General features: G+C 38.8%; 1 protein-coding gene across 2 annotated transcripts in view; it reads right to left on the bottom strand.

The window, feature by feature from the left end:
- The window catches only part of LOC122536847 (voltage-dependent calcium channel gamma-7 subunit), a 42,775-nt gene that overhangs the window by 28,189 nt on the left and 1,295 nt on the right, over nucleotides 1–13,291 (bottom strand). Inside the window, exon 1 of one of the 2 annotated variants that reach the window (XM_043669569.1) lies at nucleotides 11,428–11,845. The exons of the other annotated variant lie outside the window; for it this stretch is intronic. The gene's annotated coding sequence lies outside the window, so the exon portion shown is untranslated. Of the gene's footprint in view, nucleotides 1–11,427; nucleotides 11,846–13,291 lie in introns of those variants that run through there. 2 annotated transcript variants of the gene reach the window in all.

Genomic DNA, 13,291 nt, shown 5'->3' with positions numbered 1-13,291 from the left:
GAAGCTGAAAGCGCCCCGTCCTTTTCACCCGCGCGGCCATTGACGCGCCGCCCCTTCTTCCGCTGCTTTCTCCCTCAACTGTCACAGAGGCTAAGAGGAGGCTCGCCATGATCTTTTCATTTCCCCTATTTTCCTTCGATATCGGCGCGTGTCGATCATCGTGTTGTCAATCAAATATTTCTCGTTGGTAGGAAATAGTGACTAAACACAGGAGGAACGAAACGGGTGAAAGAGAAGGGAGCAAAAGGAATGGAATAAAAGGATAAGAGGCGATGAAAATTTGACAAGGCATCGAGCGTTGGCTTCAAATTAATATCCAGCAGAATTTTTCTAAATCTCACGTTTCATCCGAGGGAAGTTAATTTCGATCATTCGGGTCGATGGAAAGTTAATACAGCGATGAAATTACGTATTCAGTATCGGTATAACTTTTATCTCGACGATTTAATTGACAAGAAAGCTCCGTTTCACCGCCATTTCGCTTTTAGCTGGCCAAGTACTTCGTGTTTTACTTTTCCCTGATTTTTTCTTTTTCTTTTTTTTTTTTTTTTTGTTTCTTTTAATGAAAAATATCGGGAATACGGCACGATGCCAAACTTTTGCTTCATGGTCGATCGTTCCCCACAGCTGAGCTACAACGTACCTCTGAAATATTTTAAAGACGCTTTTCAATATCGCCGGATCGGTATTATGATTTCAAGATCAAAGAAACTAAGATGGAATTAATTTTCCCTCTCGTGACGCTTCCGGCTTCGAATCCATCGAAAGAAAACTTATAATTTCCTCTGTCGAGCTTCGAAACTAAAAAAAAAAAATATATATATATATATATATATATATATAAAGTTAATTCATCGAAATGCGCAAATTCTTGACCTGAGCCCAGTCATTTTACGCGAGTCACTAGTATTTTAAAGAATTGGAAAATTACGGGGCTCGGTGTACATCACGATCGCAACATTTTCACTTTTACGATCCATACTTTCGGAAAGGCTTTTGTAGTCGAGTAATATTTTTAGTCGTCGAAAGATTCTGCAGGCGAACTGACAGGCGTTGAAGTTAACCTCCGGAGGAGGGTTGCCACCCTCACTATTTATAATCATGTGTGTTCCCACATAGGAAATTTCCGCGGAAGAGGAAATTTATCGAGACAGTAAGACAACTAAGCGACCTGTAAATGTTCTCTCTCTTGTTGAAAACTTATTTTAAAAACGTTCCATCCCAGAAAAATGAAATCTCTACCGATATAGAAAAGCAGCATTTTCGAAACACGTTGAAACACAGATTCGTTTAAATTACTTCTCGACCTGATAGAGCTTTCTCCTATTCCGTAAAATTTTTCGAAATAATCGAACGATTATTATAAAATAAAAAAATTTAAATTTATTTTTTATAATTTTTTTGTAAATTAATTAAACAAATAAAATAAGAAAATAAAATTATTATTCCTCTAATTATAGTAATTAAAATTATATATAAAAATAATAATGATATTGGTTTAAATAAATATTAATTGATCAAAAAAATTGAAAAAAGTAAAATAAATAAATTAATTTAAAGGATTAAAAAAAATTTTAAATAATAATAAATTTGTTACAAAAATTAAAATAATAAATGAATTTAATATAATAATATATAAAAATAAATAAATATAAGTATAAATATAAATTTTCATTATTTAAAAAATATTTTTAAAAAATAACTTAATTTTAAAATTATATATATATTATAATATGTATATATTATATATTATATATTATATATTAAATAAATTTTTCTTTAAATAGAACGTCATCCATCGACGTAGAAAATGAAAAATTTAACTTGAAATTAACTTTATCGTTATTTGTAAGTAGATTGCCCGAGGTCGCTATCTCACTGTCGCAAATGCGGCAGTTTTGTTGCGAGATGCGCAGCGAAGGACGAGACAAATAGCGTAGCTCACACAGAAACGCAATCATCCGTCTTACTATTTTTACCCTTTCCGGTAAACCTACCTTTTTTGCTACTCTATAAGCAATGTAACCGAGCAAAACTGGTGGACGAGAAGTTGAAGACGCGTCTTTTTTTTTCAAGGACAAGGCAAAAGGTAAAACAAATTTGCCGCGTTGTGCGTAATTTGTCAAGCAACTTTGACAGCGAAAAATAAAAAAAAAAAAAAAAAAAAACAAAAAAAAAAAGGGGAAAGAAAAAAAGAGGGGGAGAAAGAGAGAGGAATGAAATGAAAGAATACCGGNTTGACAGCGAAAAATAAAAAAAAAAAAAAAAAAAAAAACAGAAGAAAAAGAAAATAAAGAAATTTAATTACGGTGTACTTTTCTCGAGACGAGTTTCAGTTTGAAAAACACACGTGTATTCAGTTCATTTTCGTTGTTCGTTGAATTAAAATCGATGAATTCTTACGGTTGACATGATGAAATTCCACGCGAAAGTTCGCGTGCATAATTATGCAGAGCGTTTTCGTAGTTTATCGCCGGTTCTTACGCATAGTTTAGAGCGGTTTCTGCTCTGGTTTTCTTCTGGTGGTTTTTCCACTCGAACGCTACCGCCGTTAGTTGACAAGAGTCGCTACACACAGATGGTAATGCATTATGAGATACCCCCAGGGTCCAATACATTTTTGCCTCTCATAATTGTACACTTTCGCGTATGAAAAATTTAATGCGCTGGAATAATGTCAACGTGAATTACTTCGTTTTTCCTCCTTCCCCGAGCGAACAACAGCTTTTTGTTCGATGAAATAACAAAACATGTCTCGCAGTGTCTCGTAAGGAAAAAGCAACGTCCCTTAAAATGAAATTATTCTTCGATATCCTTTAAAAACACGAATAATGAAGAAAGAGAGAAAAAAACTAAAAATTACAAAGACAGACGAATTTATTGTCACACTTGTCGCAGTGGAAACGTACCAATGTCTGATAAAACTGAAAGTTCCAGAGAAAATATCACGTGTTCACGGCGTTCATGTTTTAAAAATCAAGATTCTGACTTTGTACGCGAGTTTGTGTATCCTTCAATGTAGCGTTCGGCAAAAGCAGTCTGCATTCAAGTAGCTCGTTTCGTCGTCGAAAGGTTCTCTCGAGTTCGAGGCTGGTCCTAAGGGCCAACATTCTCCGCACTGATAATCATGCTCCTGCACGTACACACAAAGTTCCATGAGAAGGTAAAGAAACGAAGAACTTTCTGAATTGTCCGGCCTTGAAGGGCCTCTGCCAAACAATGTAACAACTTCCATGGAATCTAATGACCGCGATTGCATTTGCAGAAACCTATCTGTCTAATAATCTATATCCCTATATGTACATACACATATGTTAAGTCACGACTGTTGTCGATCATGTATCTTCGCGTGTTTCCTTTGGGATTTGAAGATTCCAACCACTGATATGGAAAATGATTAACTATGATGGATCTTGTTAAACCTATGATTTAACTTACTTGACTAACTGTTTAACTGTGACAACTTGTACTTGTACGTACTTATAAATAACTGTCCATTGAATACTATATGTAAAAAACTATACTGTCTAAATGTAAAATGTAAAAACTAAACTGTCCTAAATGTAAAAACTATTCTCTCCTTTATCGAGCATTGGATTATCCTTTCCAAAGGAAGAATTGTAGAGCGAAAGACATGTTAAGACCAATGAGGAAGTATATGGGCGAAGGTTTCCAAAATTTCCCATCACCGGCCATGAGAGAGGCATTTCTGAGAACGATTGTCTTTTAAAAAGGATCCCGTTGCATGTACTGAGAGGTAACTGGCGGCTCGCGGGCCCTTGCCCCTACTTTCCTGATTACTAGCGCTATCCCCTCCACTGTGTCGACCAGTGGACAGTGGAGGGGGTAACGCTAGCGATCAGCAAGGTGGGGGCAAGGGCCCGCGAACCGCCAGTTAACCACCATTGAGACTGACTTAAATTTATGGGGCGTCTTGTTTGGACATAGCAAGTGTTATGTATTCTTGGCAACAATATGTATTAACAGTATGTATAATATATATAGGAAGGAAACGACACGATGCAACGTCATCGATTCGAAATCTTCCCTTTCGCTAAAATTTAGCGAGACTTATCATTTCACTCGCCTAACAAGAACAAACTTTAGCGAGGACCGGGACTTTGGCGAGGAATTCTCCAGAGAGAAATTAGTGTCACTAGTTTGTCTGAGGTCAAATGTAATATAATACGTGCATGCATACGTGCAGCGTTAGAGAGATACGCGTCGCGCTGTGAGATTCAAAGAGCTCTCGCAAATTGCCAGCCCTCGCTAACGACCACCCGCGGAAGGCTGTTAAAGGACTTTGCAAATCACAAAATCATCGCGAGGAATAATCGCGTGTGTAGCCTTTTTTGCCCCCGAAAGGAAAGAGAGGGAGGAGAGGAAGATGCAGCGTGTTTCACGTGTGGCAAGACGAAGAGAAGTCGCAAAGGAGAGTCGTGGTTCCGTTCATGGGTCATGAATTGTAAAGCGTCGCTGTTTATATTCAGACGTTCGAGCCGGCGTGACCGCGGCGTTCCGTGCCAGCTTCCGGAAAGCGATATAAAGAGGAGAGGCGATGCGGCGACGTTAAAAGGGATCACCCGAGCCTTGTTCAAGGGGGGATCCGGCATTTTAATAAATTGAAATTCAACTGCGAAACGAAAACGGAAGGAGCGTGTATACCGAGCGTGTAGGTGCCGAACAGAAATATCTGTGTGTGTTTGCACGTACACACACGGCAGAAGTCTCGCGTCGTCTGCAACAACGAAGAGACTAATCGTGTCTCCTTTTAGCAAAATTAGGCTCGATTCTTGAAACGGCTCGAACGTTTCGCGAAGTTGTTTCGCGGTGTTGTGTAAAGTGAATTGAATTAACGTTCGTTCGGCTCCATTTCCTTTCGAATTCAAACTCGAATTTTGTATATCCTCGCGGAACACGCCGCCTTTTAGTCTTGGACTCTTTTATCCGCGATTGCCGAAAGAGATTTGTAAATTAAAAATGCGTTCGCGATGGAGTTTGTTAAAGGGAAAGGGAGGCACTTGTATGAGAAACGGTTCCTTCTTTTTTTTTATATTATCCAGAACTCGTGAATGGCTTTAATCAACAAAGTGCAACCGAAATGCGGTCAACTAAATCGACAGAGAAAGGAAACTGAAGAACTGCAAATTTTGTGACGTTGCCAGGCTTGCTCGTTAGTTTATTTAGCATAACAATAAGGATTAATATCCACAGATCATGCAACATTGCTCCTACATTCAGTCACATTCTAGTTGCATTATTTCATACTGTCTCGTTAAACGCGATATTATTTCACCTTGGCTCTGTTAACTGCATTGAGAAATTTGATACTGTGGTCAGGTAGCCAGCGTTTATTATTTTCGAGCGACATTTTATAAATCTATCGTTTTGCAATGTTATTTATATCGCCGATTCATAATCGTATCAATTTTCATTAAATTAACCACTTGACACCTTGATCGTTTCGAGATATATGTATTAAAATCACGTCGAGAATTAAATGGAAGAAACATTTATACTCTCCAGTTTCTTTTTTTTTTTTCTTTTTTCCTCGATTCGGTCTTCACGTTCTCAGCTTCTTTTCACGTGAACTGAACTAATTCTAAACGCATTTACTTCTATCGATGAGCGTAGAGAGTGGATTAAATTAGAAATGCGCCGCGCGTGTAAAAGAACCCCCGGCGCAAACTATGTCGCAGAGAGTCTATAGACGTTAAACACGTCGTAGAATGCTGCAGCCCTGTAGAACGATGTTCGCGTTAAGTATCGCAGCGTGGAAAATTGTTCACGTGGAACAAGTCGTAGGGAGAAAACACTACCAGCTGGAACGACGCAGGACGTGTTTCATAGCTGCAGAAACATTTATTTCGCGTAACGATTTTTTCCCTCCCTTAAAATTTCCCAACACAGAAGTAGAGTGAACATTTCTGTTCCAAGAGTTGTCAATCCTGAGAGGCATGAAATTCTTAACAATTCTTTTTCTCCTTACTCTGTTGCAAAGAACGCCGAAGGAAAAAAATATATCCCTCGAAACAAAATATTTAGTGACGCCACTGTATATGAAAGAAATCGTCTCGCAAATTGCAGAAATTGTGAAACAAGCAATTACGTTTCTCTCGCTTGCGATTCAAAGAAGAAGCTGGCCGTTATTCCGAGTTATCTCCAGTTAAGAAACTACAACGAACAATTAGAAATGAAACATAAATCGAGTAGGGGCATGTGTCGCTCCTGCCGGGGGCGAAGGAAGTTCGCGTATGGTGAACTTAAATTAGTTTTGCGCGATATGATCCGGCTTAACCTCCGAGCTGCTGTTACCGTGACCAAGTTCACGAAAAATAGAACGAGCAACTGTGTTTCTACTTTTCTCGATTAAAACTTTTATTCTCTATTGTGATTTCAGCTTTTACGCAGTAAACATTGTGATTTCAGTTTTCAGATGGCTGTTACAGTGTGATAATATTTCTCGCGAGGTGCGTGCGAACAGCAAATTTTAAATGAAAAGAATAGGAAAAAAAAAAAAAAAGAAACGAACTGATTGAATTGCCTGATTTATACCCACCGTATGCACAACGATATAATTGTTGTGTCTGTGAGCAACTGAAAGCGGGAATATTCTATCTGCTTGGGATAAGGAAATTGAAAAAACATGCAGCGACGTCTATACATTTCACAGATCACATTTCGCCGCTCTTCCGAGGAAATCAGACGGTTTGTTTAAGCCGGTCGATTTGTATGCAGTCGAAGGGCGTGCGAAACTCTCCGCATTTTTGCTACTCGGGCGAAATCGGAAAGTAAAGCTGTGAAATACGAATGATCCGCACTGCGACGTCACGTATCGAAAATCCATTAACGGATATATCACCGAATAGACACCGGGATAAAACATCGACCAGTGTTTCAAACGAGAGGCGTTGATTCAGAAAATACGAGGATTTTTGTCTTTAATGACGCTCAACAATGAGATCTCGATGCTCAACAACGAAAAAGTGAAGAAACAGCATTTTACAGTGCAGGATTCAGCATGAAAGATTATACAAAATATGATGCACGCTAAATATAAATGAGAAAAGATCTTGGTGTTGACCTGCTCAGCCTGCGGTTCAATTATTTAGAAAAGAAGAGAAAGCTATTTATACGTGTGCTGTAAATTTTGCATTTCAAAGAGAGAAACTTTTGTGTTTCAAAGGCTTCGAATTTTAAAGCAGTATTGACACTATATGTAATACGCAGTTAATTTGGATCTGCTTTTTGTGAAACTGCCAGCCTTTCTTTGAAAATTACATTCAATGGAGAGTCATTTGCCCAAAACCTGAGCTTCTTTTAACGTAATTAATAGTTGAAAACGTTGCAGTAACTGCAAAGAGATAAAAACTGCCAAACAGCTGTGCTTCGACGTATGCACATCACGAAAATCGCACCTTTCCAGCGAGTTTCTATCGGTTATCAATCCATTCAATTATCAATCGAGCCAACTACAAGGTATAGAGAAAGACAGGTTTGTTTGGAAATGGAAATTAATTGGACATACGTATCAATATTATACAGTACGACATACATATTAATATTATGCAGCACGACATTTTACACAACGTAATTATAAGCGTCACGATTCCAACGTTAATTACAAAACGTCGAAAAGAATCATTGACATCAAACAATATAACAATTTAAACAAAATCATTTTATAATTCCTTCTGTACAAATATCGTTTATTGCCGTTGCATTGAATAATCAGCGCTTTAAATTCGATTGTTCGCCGGGTAAGCTCGTCTGATTTTCACGCAGTATGAAAAATTCGTTCCGAATTTAAATTTTAGTGAGCCAAGTCTCCGGATCGCGAGAAATTTGAAAATTTACTGAAGTCACGCCCTGTGGGCTGTAACCAACATCCACCCACTTGAACAGTGTGCAATCCGTGGAAATTTCTCAAAGCAAGCCACATGCTGATTCCGCGCCGATAAATAATACCGTGTTGATTACACGAAAGGACAGAGGCACGCGAGAAGTTCCAAGGAGGAGAATTCGATATGCACGAATCCGCCTTTGAATTCAGAGAGATCGGATAATTCACTTTGCCTCGGAGTTCCACCCCCGCTAATAAAAATGCCAAGAATTTCTTGACGAACCTGAGAGAATTCCTTCAATTTTCGCAACACTCGCCCCCTTTTTTCTTTACACCTTTTTGCCGAACAAACTGTGCGAGATCGATCGAAGGGTTTCGAAATCTTACGCGATGCAGATTCAACAAGATTTAAATTATTTCTAATTTTCACACACAATAACGACAACAGAGGATTTCCAGAGCTCGTTTGATTCTGCATTATTTTCTCAGCGTTCTCGTTTCCAAATGTATTTCCACGTGGTATTTCCCGCGCGCGCGTGCAGAGGATACGCCCCTGTTCCAACGATTGTCATTCGGTGGTGGTAATCGGCGACAAAAAGAGAAGTGTATTTTATTTCCGGCTACCGTTCTAATTTCGACCGTGCAAATAACTTTCCGGCAAATGGAATAACGAGAGTCGCGGTTTGCGATTTTCCTAGGCTAACAGCAGGGACTTTCTGGTTGCCATTTGTACATATGTATGCGCGTGTATGTGCGACACGCTACCATGTACAAGCACATGCATAAGCAATTTACTCATGTAAATGTTTCAAACTAATATTGCGTTAGGCGTGCAATCTGCAGACACAGACAGAAATGAAGTACCCCGTTGCCTTTTTTTCGTTATTTTCTCTGACTTTTCTCAAAGTGTTGCGCCTTCAGTACATGTTGCAACAATTTGTGCTGTTGATATCTAAATTAGAAACAAAGACGTCCGTAACGTAGTATGTACACACGTACTATCGTTATTTAAGAAATTTCAAAATGTTTTATAAATGTATCTATAGCGTGCGCATCCTTCTTTCATTTATAAATACGTACGTATAATATTTTCCATTTTCAGCCCCTTTATTTAATATTTAATTGAACGGAAGATTCGTTCAATTGCAACGCATAAATTGCATCACAGTGTTTGCCCGCACCTTGTAAAGCTGTAGATGAAAAAGAGCTTTCTTGTCCAGCGCAATGACAATTAGCTGCAATTGTAGGATTGTCACAGGTTGGAAATTCAACAGGAAATACGTACATTGAAAATTCTACAATGCAGGCTACTTCACGTGCACGGTGAAGTTTAATACAAAGTTTCGAATAAAAATAAAAGGTATTGTAAAAAAGGTATTGCAATAATGTAAAATGGGGGATTGTTCAGTTTCAAAGGGATAATCGCGAGCGACGCGTATACGCGGATATATTACCTTCGAATTTTGCATTTTATAAACGAATCAATATAACACAAACAGAGATATATATCGTACAAGGTCTTGTCGACTTGTCGATACTAATTTGTTACTGTACACAGCCCGGAAATGAACGATTTTCAAGAATTTCACACGTCGAAACAGCAAGTCACAAGTTAAATTTGCAATACTCGTCAATTATTGGTAATTGAGAAAATTAAATAAACATCAAATTTATTTCGTACTCATAATCGAATAGATTTCAACTTGAGAATAAATTTTCATTTTGTATCGAATTATCGTGAGCTTGTATATTGTCAGTAAGTTTGTCTAAGTAAGGAAGTAAAATTGTTATAAAAAAAAAAAAAAAACACTGTTGAATCGAGACACTTTAGAACGAGTTAATCTTGAAACTAACGTGAAAATTGTTTCTTTATGCGGAATTTTAGAAATTTTATCTTTCTTCCAATTAAAGAGATGGATATTTCTATATAGCTGCGTAAATTTAAATGTATCTATTCGTGTGTAAACTCTTTAATCAACTGATACAGTTACATTAATTAGGCAGGAAACAATCCATGTAGTAGACTGTATAATAAAATTCTTACATTACGTTCGATTTCTCGTAACATAAACAATAAACACATGTTTTATGGGCAAATGTATAAAGTACATTCGACTATCTAGTTTCCCTCGTCCTTTAATGTGATACAATAATGGATTATAGTTTGTACAATCGATCAGGCAGTAAAATTATTTCCAGTATCAACTGCTTTATCGTGTAAAATAATACGAGTTGACTAGGTGCTGTTCAACCATACGATAAAAATAAGCCGAATAAAAACAACACTCTCGATTTCATAATTCATTTCTCGAATTTTCTCATCATTAGTATATCTTCATTTCCGAGAATTCAAAATCAGAACGTAACAACAAGTGATTTTATTATTCCGTTTGCTCGGTGATCGATTTGCGATTTATTTATTTTATTTTTTATTTGTTTACTTTCTTTCTTTTTTGCATGCTTTAATTTTCGACACGACCGTATAACGCGTTGCAACGATGCGTGTTTAGCTTACTGACTGGATTACCGATAATCCTCGAATATTTTTCCGAATATTAAAAAGTTTGCTTGTTCATAAATTGACTTTTCCGATTCATCGAAATATCAACACTGTCTGTTGCAATCTTCAATCGGTTTTGTATTTGTTCGAGAATTACGGAACGGAATGAAATTTCGAAATTTTCGTGCAGAAGAAAAAGATTGTAATTTGCATGGAATTTTGAACTGAGGAAGTTACTTCCTACTTTGAAATGCGTAGGACGAAAGAAGGAATTATCTGCGAGTGACAATGAGACTCGAAGTTACTTGGAAAATTTGTCGAATTCTTAAAAGTCATAAGATCCCGGTAATACCAATTAAAATACTTCGACGAAACGTCATTTGCAGTGTATCACAAGGCTCGCGTATCACGCTGAAATTATCGGCATATTACATTGACGGTAACAGATACTCGTCTCTAGTGAAATTTCAGAGAATTTTTCACTCGTGTAATACTGAAAGAAAGAAAAAGAAGAGACAAGAAAAACAGAAAACAAATTCCACCGATCGTTTCGTTTATTTAAAAACCTCTTTGTTAAAAACAATTCTCGAGCACGTCGAGAGCGGAAGAATACAAGGAAACGAAGCATAAGTCACTTCGGAGGGAAGATTTTCGCGAGGAGGATCAAACAAGAGAAACCCGAAAGCTTTCACTTAAACACCTGTACAACGCTAAACCCTCCCTTGAAACGTTTACACGGGAAGCCGTATTTATTCAGTCGGCATTCGGCGAAGCGGTTTGCGGCAACTAAAAACTCGGCAAGAAAATAAACCGGAGGAAAAAAGGAAGAAAGAAACGAATGCCAGAAGGATGTATGTACTAGTACGCGGCAGAGGATTTCATTCTAATCTTTTTCTTTTTTTCTTCTTCTTCTTCTTCTGCTTTCTTTCTTTATTTCAGCATCACGTTACGTTGTACAACAGCAGTGTACCGTATCCATCGACGAAAACGATCTCTCGAGGAAGAGAAAACAAGGCGAGAAAACGGACATTGAAAAGGATCAACACGTTTGTCGTTATCTAGATACGACGCTCTTCAAACATACCTGAAGTTCTTCGACGAGCCAGCGCACCGATCGGCACACCGTTCTCTCAGTTCCTTCACCGGGAAGCGGACTCTTCATGAGGAGCCGTAAGAATCTCGTCTCACGCGCGCACCTACGATCATCCCTTTTCTTTTCACCCCTTCGCTCTCGGTACTACTCTTTACGATCACTGACTGCAGCAGAGTCCACACGGCGCTGCGACACTCGCAGTACCGCGTTTCCTCGATCGTTAACGTGAAACTCGTGTACCGCGAAGCAACACTGAATTGCCTGTCCGAGAAGAAAACCGGAGGGGGTGCACTGTCCCCACTCCTCGGGTCGGTCAGTTCTCCTAGGAGATTTTCGAGGATCACCGAGGAGGAAAGAGCGTTGGTTCGTCACCGGATAGAACAAGCCCACCTGCCTCGGGGAAGCGACGAATTCGACTACCGGACGACGCCCGTCGACCGCGCAGCACCCTCTCGAAAGCGCGGCGCGACGCGCGCGCATACACGCGGGAGAAACGCACCGAAATCTCCGAGGAACAAGTACAAAGGATAAAGGTAGCTTTGGACTTCGCTTTGCTGCTTTCGTTAGGCGAAAGACGACCGTGCAATTTAACGGCGGTGACTACGCGGCTGATAGAACGAGAACGTGAGGTAAAATACTGTGTAATCAGAAAGAGTTAACGGTAGATTTTATCGACGAAAAAAAAAAAAAAAAGAAAGAAAGAAAAACGACATGTACGTGCGAGAGTCCTTTGTAAGAGATTTGACGAGAAAAGGACTAATGAAAGAATAGAAAATAAAACGTGTCAAATACGAGAAACGAGAGATAGATCAATAATAGTATATAAGTTCGTGAGGTTGAAAACAAGGCTGAACATGTAAGATAAAAAAAATTATCGACTGTAGATAGAATTCGGGTCTGGAAAAGATAAAACGAGAGACTGTGAATGCTACTTGTAATTCCTCAGAAGGGATTGACGAATGAAAAAAATACGAGATCTCGTGGTTTTCATGCAGATGAGTATAAAAGATGATACGTAGCGGGATTCGTGATATGAAATCTATTGGATGGAAGGGTAGAAAGCGTGTGCGGCGCAGCGTGTGCAGCGAGTAAACGTAGAATTGAAAGGAAACAATGAAAAAAGATAGAGGAGAATGTATTTTAGTAGCATGCGTGAGGTTGTACATGTGGACGGAGAGAGGAAAGGGAAACGACCTCAGTGCGCGTGACTGTGAGAGTAACCCACCACCGAAGCGTTCATCCTGGAAAAGGGTTTCTATGAAAGTTCCCCCGGATTCCCACCATCCAAGGTTTCTATCCCCTAGTAGCGAGCACCTTTGCGCAGTCTCCAGATCGAACATCCTGCCATTGAAAGCACGAAAAGCTCGGACGAACGCAGTGGTCTCCACTGCAAGGATGAAACGTTCCGACACGTGAGAGTTTGACGAAACTCCTTGTCGATGGGATTTCTCGGCAAACGTGACTACGGAAGCTGTTTGGAGGCGAGTTTGGAAATGCAGCGGGCAGTCGTATGAAAGCTTGACGTGAATCGTTTTTCACGAAATACGTCGAGTAGTTGCACGATCCAAGGATCGATCAAACAATGTTCTATCTAATTCTACTATTTTCTTAGATTGTTGCCAAATTGAAGATGTAATGGGAACGTGAAAGATATTATCGATCACGGGGAATCCTTTCGGAATTTTCAAGTCTTGGTCGGAAGAAAGAAATTGCAAAACAAGGAAAAGAAAAAACAATGTAATTGCGTAGAAAGTGAAATTCTCACGTTTTAAGTTATGTACATTTGGTTCTACTAAGTTTGACGATTAAGTTATGCATATTTGATTTTAGTAACTTTAATGGTTGTTGGTAATCG

This window comes from Frieseomelitta varia, unplaced genomic scaffold, assembly GCF_011392965.1.
Source record: "Frieseomelitta varia isolate USP_RPSP 00005682 unplaced genomic scaffold, Fvar_1.2 scaffold_874, whole genome shotgun sequence".
Lineage (NCBI taxonomy): Eukaryota > Metazoa > Arthropoda > Insecta > Hymenoptera > Apidae > Frieseomelitta > Frieseomelitta varia.
Note: the sequence above shows the minus strand (reverse complement) of the source record. Positions and strands in the feature narration are given on the sequence as shown.